This window comes from Crinia signifera, chromosome 6 (assembly GCF_055691185.1).
Source record: "Crinia signifera chromosome 6, ASM5569118v1, whole genome shotgun sequence".
Taxonomy (NCBI): Eukaryota; Metazoa; Chordata; class Amphibia; order Anura; family Myobatrachidae; genus Crinia; species Crinia signifera.
The window spans coordinates 167,755,747-167,763,579 of NC_139222.1; the positions used below are offsets into that span (position 1 = coordinate 167,755,747).

Sequence of the window (7,833 nt, forward strand, 5' to 3'; positions counted from 1 at the left end):
AAGTATGCACATGACTACCCGCAGTGTGTGCTACGCCGGTCAGCAGCCGCTCCCGCACTCCACTTCTGCTACAGTATAAGCTGCCATGTTCCTGGCGTCACATGCCGAGCTACAGAGATTCATGTTGAAGTTGAACTGTATTGTCCCTAATCAGGAACCATTTTATCGGCGAATTATACCTTCGAAAGTTACTCTATTCCCCCCAAGAAAATGGAGACGTACTGAGGTCTAGGTAACAGAACCGACGGCACTTGGTGAAGACACTGCACTATACCATTTTTCCCTCTAGTAACGACAAGTCAGTAAGTGGAAAGAGACAGGATTGGACGATGCAGAGCATTTTTATTATGGGGCGGGGAGGAATAGTGACGCTTATACCTGGCGTGAGGCGTGACAACCTGCGGTATTTGCCCTACCACGAATTGTAGAGTTTATCCTTCTGTTAGTGCATGCAGGAACATGAGTTTCTATAAGGAAGGTCATAGGTGATCTAGGGTACTGCATGGCTCCTCAGTTTTGCTCATGCGTGCGGCTAGGCTTCTCCCCAGTACTCTGGAACTCCATGAAAAGTTCAGTAATCAATGCTTAATAATTAGGTCTACTTTCAGATTCCACATATTGGGCTGATGTATTAAGCATGGCGAAGAGATAAACTGGAGATAAAGTGGAAGGAGATTACGCACCAGCCAATCAGCTGTGTTTGAAATATGACAGTTAGGAGTTTATTGGCTGGTGCGTTATCTCCTTCCACTTTGTCTCTTGTTTATCTCTTCTCCACGCTTCATACATCTGCCCCAGTTACTACCTCATACAGCTTTTTTTCAGTCCCTAAAAGTGCTCATTCACTAGGGTGATTTTGGTCTAGGGATGAGCATTGTTGTGGTTACCATCAATGGCAGCATAATATGTCATGGATGACCATCAATGTTTTTTCACTATCGATGGTTATCTATTTTCTTTGACTAGTCCCTGGGCAAATAAGAACATGGAGGCGTTGGTTCATGTGTGTTAGGGGCACCTAATCCATCAATGGCAAAACAATTATACATAAACCATCGATCAATATGATTCATCGATGGCCATCCTGTATCTGTTCACTTTTCATGTGTTTGCAGCAATACATCAAATTAGATTGACATCAGATGCGATGCACATGGCATCAGAGCCTTCAAGTCACACCGGCTGCAGGGGAGGTCTGTCAAATAGCAGTCAAGCCAGGCAGGCTTGGCTGAAATCGCATGCAATAAGTCATATGCAGAATGACCTCATTAGAGATGGGCAGTACGATTCATTGGAATGAGTTGAGTCGCACGGCTCAGCTCAGTAAAGTGTGTTGAGTCAGTGACTCGACTCTCGAGTCACGACTCATATGGAATTACAGGCACAGGGAGACAGTGCAGGGCTCACAGCACACTCAGGGACTTGCAGAGTCTCTGTCCCTCAGTGTGTGCTGTGTGCAGGCAGACAGGATGTTAGTCAGTGGCTTGGCTCATGAGTAGTGTGGAATTGCAGGCACAGGGAGACAGTGCAGGGCTCACAGCACACTCAGTGAGTTGCAGAGGCTCAGTCACTCAGTGTGCAGGGAAGACAGGAAGTAAGACAGTGGCTTGGCTCACAACTCTTAGTGAGTTGCAGAGGCTCAGTGAGCTGGCAGACAGGAAGTAAGACAGTGGCTTGGCTCACAACTCTTAGTGAGTTGCAGAGGCTCAGTGAGCTGGCAGACAGGAAGTAAGACAGTGGCTTGGCTCACAACTCTTAGTGAGTTGCAGAGGCTCAGTGTGCTGGCAGACAGGAAATAAGACAGTGGCTTGGCTCACAACTCTTAGTGAGTTGCAGAGGCTCAGTGTGCTGGCAGACAGGAAATAAGACAGTGGCTTGGCTCACAACTCTTAGTGAGTTGCAGAGGCTCAGTCACTCAGTGTGCAGGGAAGACAGGAAATAAGACAGTGGCTTGGCTCACAACTCTTAGTGAGTTGCAGAGGCTCAGTGTGCTGGCAGACAGGAAATAAGACAGTGGCTTGGCTCACAACTCTTAGTGAGTTGCAGAGGCTCAGTCACTCAGTGTGCAGGGAAGACAGGAAATAAGACAGTGGCTTGGCTCACAACTCTTAGTGAGTTGCAGAGGCTCAGTGTGCTGGCAGACAGGAAATAAGACAGTGGCTTGGATCACAACTCATTTGGAATTGAAGCAGGGCAGGCACAGAGAGACAGTGCAAGGCTCACAACACATTAGGGAGCTGCAGAGGCTCAGTCCCCTTGCTGCTGCTTAGTAACCGAACCAGCTTTAATAATGATTGTGCAGTTCATCTGGCAGAGGCAGGCAGCTGCTTATGCAATGAATGTTAATAATATACCAACATAGATTCAGTGTTATGTAATTACTATGTAATTTACAATTTTTATTTAAATATTCTGGTGGTCTTGGATTTACAAATATATATCTATAGATATATAAAGATGAATATCTATAGATATATAATCTATAGATATATATATATATATATCTATATATCATCCCCTATTAGCCTGCAGGGGGTGTGCCACAGTCACACTGGCTGAGCTGAGCACAGTGCACTGCGGAGGCTGCTGCTGATTCTGATCCATCAGCGAGTCATCAGATCACTACTGAATAACTGAGCCTGCACACAGTGAGAACTGTCTCAACTCTCACTGCAGGCTCAGGGATTCGTCCAAGGCACAGCAGCCCTGCACGACTCATGAGTCGTGTGAGCTAAGCTTAGAGCTCATGTCCCTGCCTCCCTCCCCACTAGAAGTTACCCAGGTTTGCTGGCCAATAATAGCTGAGCACACTGCTCAGCCCCGCCCCTGTGTCATTGACTGACATGTTTCATCACCAATAAAATTATCTCCACTCTTCCAGGCCCCCCTCTGAGGCAAAGGGAGTTGGGACTCGGGACTGCTGTCTCTGTCTGCACTAATGCTGCTGCTGCTGTCTCGACTCATCCAACAGTGAGTGGCTCGAGTCATGTATTCAGCTTAATGACTCGAGTCACTGAGTCGAGACAGCGATTCACTAGCCATCTCTAGACCTCATACGATATCTCGCATGCAATCCTGTGGCCCAGGAAGGTCTAGGGCGGCTCAAGGCTGGATAGAGTGCAATTGTATGTCCAGCTTTGCAGTGGCATAACAAACAGGGCTTCTGACAGGGGCATTTACAGAGCACTAGAGGGTTCAGTGGCGTAACTATCAAACCCCCCCCCCCCCCCCCCCGATACCCGCAGCCGGCTCCCTTCTTGGCTTCTGCTGGTATGAAAAATGGACCATAACCCCCCCCCCCATACAGCAGACAATTTCAGAGAACTATCTGCTTTATGGGGGCAGACATTTTATGATGTTTAATTTCAGCAGAAGCCAGGAGGGGAGCTGGCAGTGGGTGCCTGGCACTAAAGGACAGCGGAAAGTAAGGAATAGGGGCCAGCGGCGCAACTATAATTTTTGCGCCCCCCCCCCCCTGCCGATATCGCCAGCGCCGCCCCCCTCCCCCTAGACCTCACACCCACCTTCCCTTCGCCGCATTCAGGGTCTCCCGGCTCCGGCTCCTCCTGCAGTTATATAATGACCATCAGAAAATGGCTTCCCCCTAACAGCAGACAGTTTTTAAGGATGCTAGAGAAGTGAACTGCAGGAGGAGACGGAGCCAGGACAAGATCTGCGCTGCGGCCGGGACCCTGAATGCGGCGGCGACGGCGGCATGCGGAGGGGTAAGGGGGTGTGTAAATTGACTTGGGTGTGTGGGAGGGCTAGTAACTATAGCCCCGCAGATTGGCGCCCACAGTCCCTCAGCGCCTCCCCGCCACCGCGGGGCTATAGTTACGCCACTGATAGGGGCGTGGGGGGAGGGGGTGTTTGTCATGTTTGTGATTACAATAGCCCCGCGGACCCCCTGGCACCCGCACTTACACAGTGCCCCCCCCGACCGTGGGGTCTGCGGAGCTATTGTTACGCCACTGAGAGGGTTCAGACTAATGCACATTGCAGATCTCCAGAAAAATGCTGTGGGGGCCATTTTTATAGCGATATCCACAGAGCTGCTGACATCGTCGCAAGACCCCAGAGGGGTGTTAAAAAATGGCTGCAGCTGTGCAGTGTGGCACATTGCACCCATTCTAGATATGCCACTGGCTCCTGAGTGTCCTGTGTCAGCCCCGCCTCCTAAGCACATGGATTCATTTAGAGCTGGTGGGTGCATTGGGAAGTATAGCACTGCTGGATTATATAGAGGAGACTCCAAGCGGATGGAAAGACTTCAAAGTGCCTGCTCCGGATGGCACTGCTGCACCAATGCTGGCTGTGCTCTATGCGACAGCACCTCTTGCACCCCTAGCAACAGCCCTGATCCTTTGCTCCTCCCTCCAAACAAAACATTAAAACCAATTCAGCACTTCTGTGTTAAGTAGAAAAAGCTGACATGCATCAAGCACCAACCATCTACTCCTACGTGTTCTAAGATAAGGCAAGCTATGTAACTGGTTACTCCTTCAAGCTTCTCTGCTCACTGTTCATTGCCCATTTACCATAAAATATTTGCAGCTAATTCCGCAAATATGAATTATCATCCAAATGTATTTAGGAGGGACCGAAGCAGGAATCTCCAATCCCCCTTGTCCCGCCGGCAGCTGCATCCCCCATAGGTAGGATGCGATGCTGTCCAATGTATCAATATTGGGCAGCATTGCATCAGGTCCCGGGGCTACAGCCATTGAAGTGAAGCCGAGGGCAGGGACGGGCTCCAAAAATACTTGTGTCTGCCGAGACATATATACCGCTGAAAGGAATGCATTGCATATGCAATGCTTTAGTAATTGTCCCCCTTATTGTTCCTGCCACGCAGTAGTGTTGGAAGGCATCCATTATCTGTAAACTGCAGGGTGCTGGTTTAATTAATACCTCACCTCTATTGACTTGAAAAACTAAGGTCATTGCATATGAATGCACAACAAGAACCCATGATTTTTGTCAGTAGGAACAACTCCTCCCAGGTCCAATCATCCAGGAATCTGTCCCCGTTACCCAGCAAGGACATGGATGAGGTGCAGTAGAAACAGGTAACCCAGGTCGTTCAACCCGGGATCTGTTTATGTAAAACCAGGGGAGCGCTGCTTTCCTGGTGCAAGCAGATAATGTCCATCCCCTTTAGAATGTAATGAGCAGGTCACTCTTCCCTCATGTACCATACTTGCCTACTTTTGAAAACTAGTTTCAGGGAGATAATGGTTGGTAGTAGAATTTTGCATAGCGTCCCATTGAAGGGGTGTACCAAGCTCCACCCAAAGGGCAATCTCTATATTGAGAGATTGTGAAAAACAAAAGTGGATTTTGCACCCAGAAGCATGGGTGTTTACTGCTACATCTGAGAGGAATTTTGTAAAATGACATAAGCCCCCCATACACGGTCCGTTCATCGGATCCGTTCTGTGCTTAAACAGCACACATCGTATCGGATCGCATCCCTTGTGCATGCATTGTGCATGCACTGCGATCCGATACGATGTTTACCTAGTACAAAAAGTATGTGCAGCACATACTTTTTGTACCGTACAATGTGATGCGCGGGAGCGTGCATCGCATAGTACAGAACGGAGCCGGTCCACAACGGACCGTGTATGGGCTCCTTTACAGTATATCTAAATGTAGATGAGCCCCAAAGCAGTTAGTAAGAGATACTGGGCCAGATTCTCTAAGCTTCAAAAGTGATAAGAATAGAGAGTGATAAACAGCCAGCCAATCAGCTGCTGCCTGACATTTTTCAAACACAGTCTGTGACATGACAGGTAGGAGCTGATTTGCTGGCTGTTTATCACTCTCCATTTTATCACTTTTGAAACTTAGAGATTCTGGCCCACTATACTTACTAAGTGCTGGGAATGGTGTAGATGATTCAGTGTAAATGTATCTATCTTTCAGTCCTTTTTTCCCCAAAAAAATTAGCAGTGTAATGTGGTCTAGGTAAAATGAGGGAGATTGCTATACTAATGAGGAAGAGAGGGAGATTGCTCTTATTTCAGGGAGTCTCCTGCAGAATGCAGGAGGGTAGGCAGCTATGCATGTAACCTCCCTACTTTTACTTCAGCCATCTTTTCTCCATACTCCACCCTAATACAGTGGGGCAAAAAAGTATTTGCACAGCCACCGATTGTGCAAGTTGACCCACTTGATGGTCTGTAATTTCCATCATAGATACACTTCAACTGTGAGAGGCAGAATGTGGGAAATTGCAGACCGGTTACATCTTCCTTAAGAAGCGCTTCTATCCTCCATTCATTACCTGTATTAATGGCACCGGTTTGAACTGGTTATCTGTATAAAAGACACCTGTACACACCCTCATACTGCAACCTCTCCATCATGGCCAAGATCAGAGAGCTGTCTAAGGACACCAGGGACAAAATTGTAGAGATTTGCAAGGCTGGGATAAACTACTCACCAATATGCAAGCAGCTTGGTGAGTAGAGATCAACTTTTGGCGCAATTATTAAAAAAACGGAAGAAATATAAGATCACTGACAATCTCCCTCGACCCGGGGCTCCATGCAAGATATCACCTCGTGGGGTATAAATGATCTTGAGAACAGTGAGGAATCAGCCCAGAACTGGGACCACAGTCACAAAGGTTACCATTAGTAACAGATTACATTGTCATGGATTCAAATCCTGCAGTGCCCGAAAGGTCCTCCTGCTTGAGCCAGCACATGTCCAGGCCCATCTAGATGATCCAGAGGAGGATTGGGAGAATGTCATATGGTCAGATGAGAGCAAAATATAACTTTTAGGTATAAACTCCACTCGCCATGTTTGGAGGGAGAGAATGATGAGTGGCATCCCAAAAACACCGTACCCACTGTGAAGCATGGGGGTGGGAACAGCATACTTTGGGGCTGCTTTTCTGCAAAGGGGACAGGACAACTGATCCGTATTAAGGAGTGGATGAATGGGGCAATGTACAGTATCGTGAGATTTCCCTTCCCTCAGGAAGAGCATTGAAGATGGTTCGTGGCTGGGTCTTCTAGCATGAAAATGACCCCAAACACACCACCTGAGCAACTAAGGAGTTGCTCCATAAAAAGCATTTCAGGGTCCTGGAGTGGCCTAGCCAGTCCTCAGACCTCAACCCAATCAAAAATCTGTTGAGGGAGTTGAAAGTCCATGTTAGCCGATGACAGCCCCAAAACATGACAGATTTAAAGAAGATCTGCATGGTAGAGTGTGCCAAAATACCTGCTACAGTGTGAGCAAACCTGGTCCAGAACTACAGGAAACATTTGACCAAGTGCCGACACTGTGCCTGTATGTGGACGGCACTGAGCCAGTAATAAGTTAGATCAGTGCCACTGTGGAGAGGTTTTGATCTGGTTCAGAACCATGTTCCAAATCCTGGGTTATATCCAGGACTTTAGTGCAAAAGAGGAAAAAGTAGTTTAATTTTGGTACCACAACAGATTGTTGATATTTCCGGTGGCATAGGCTGATGCCTCATATCAGCTTTAAGCCCCATACACACTAGGCAATATTATTCACAATATCGCTCAGAAAGAGCTTTCTGAGCAATATTGTGAACAATATCCTCTAGTGTGTACACTCAATGTCGTTAACCATGCATGCTCCTGCATCTGAAGGACAAGGCAGTCCTCGTTAATGATGGACATGCTACGCAACTGCTTAGTACTCAGTTCAGTGCATCACTGGGTGTGGTTTCATTTGGTGCATACTCTGTATTAACACCCCCCTACCCTCGTAATGCCAGGACCACGGCCTCCTGAAAAGGGATGTGACCTAATGGAAAGTGGGAGTGGCCTTGTTGAGACCCCATTT

At 47.7% G+C, this 7,833-nt stretch overlaps 1 protein-coding gene across 6 annotated transcripts in view; it reads right to left on the reverse strand.

Annotated features, from left to right (window-relative positions):
• Positions 1–153, reverse strand: part of TMEM94 (transmembrane protein 94) — a 45,385-nt gene extending 45,232 nt beyond the window's left edge. For 3 of the 6 annotated variants that reach the window (XM_083148022.1, XM_083148021.1, XM_083148014.1), the window contains exon 1: positions 19–153. The gene's annotated coding sequence lies outside the window, so the exon portion shown is untranslated. The remainder of the gene's footprint in view (positions 1–18) is intronic. The other 3 variants (XM_083148015.1, XM_083148020.1, XM_083148018.1) reach the window with 3 other exon arrangements.
• Positions 154–7,833: the final 7,680 nt, after the last annotated feature.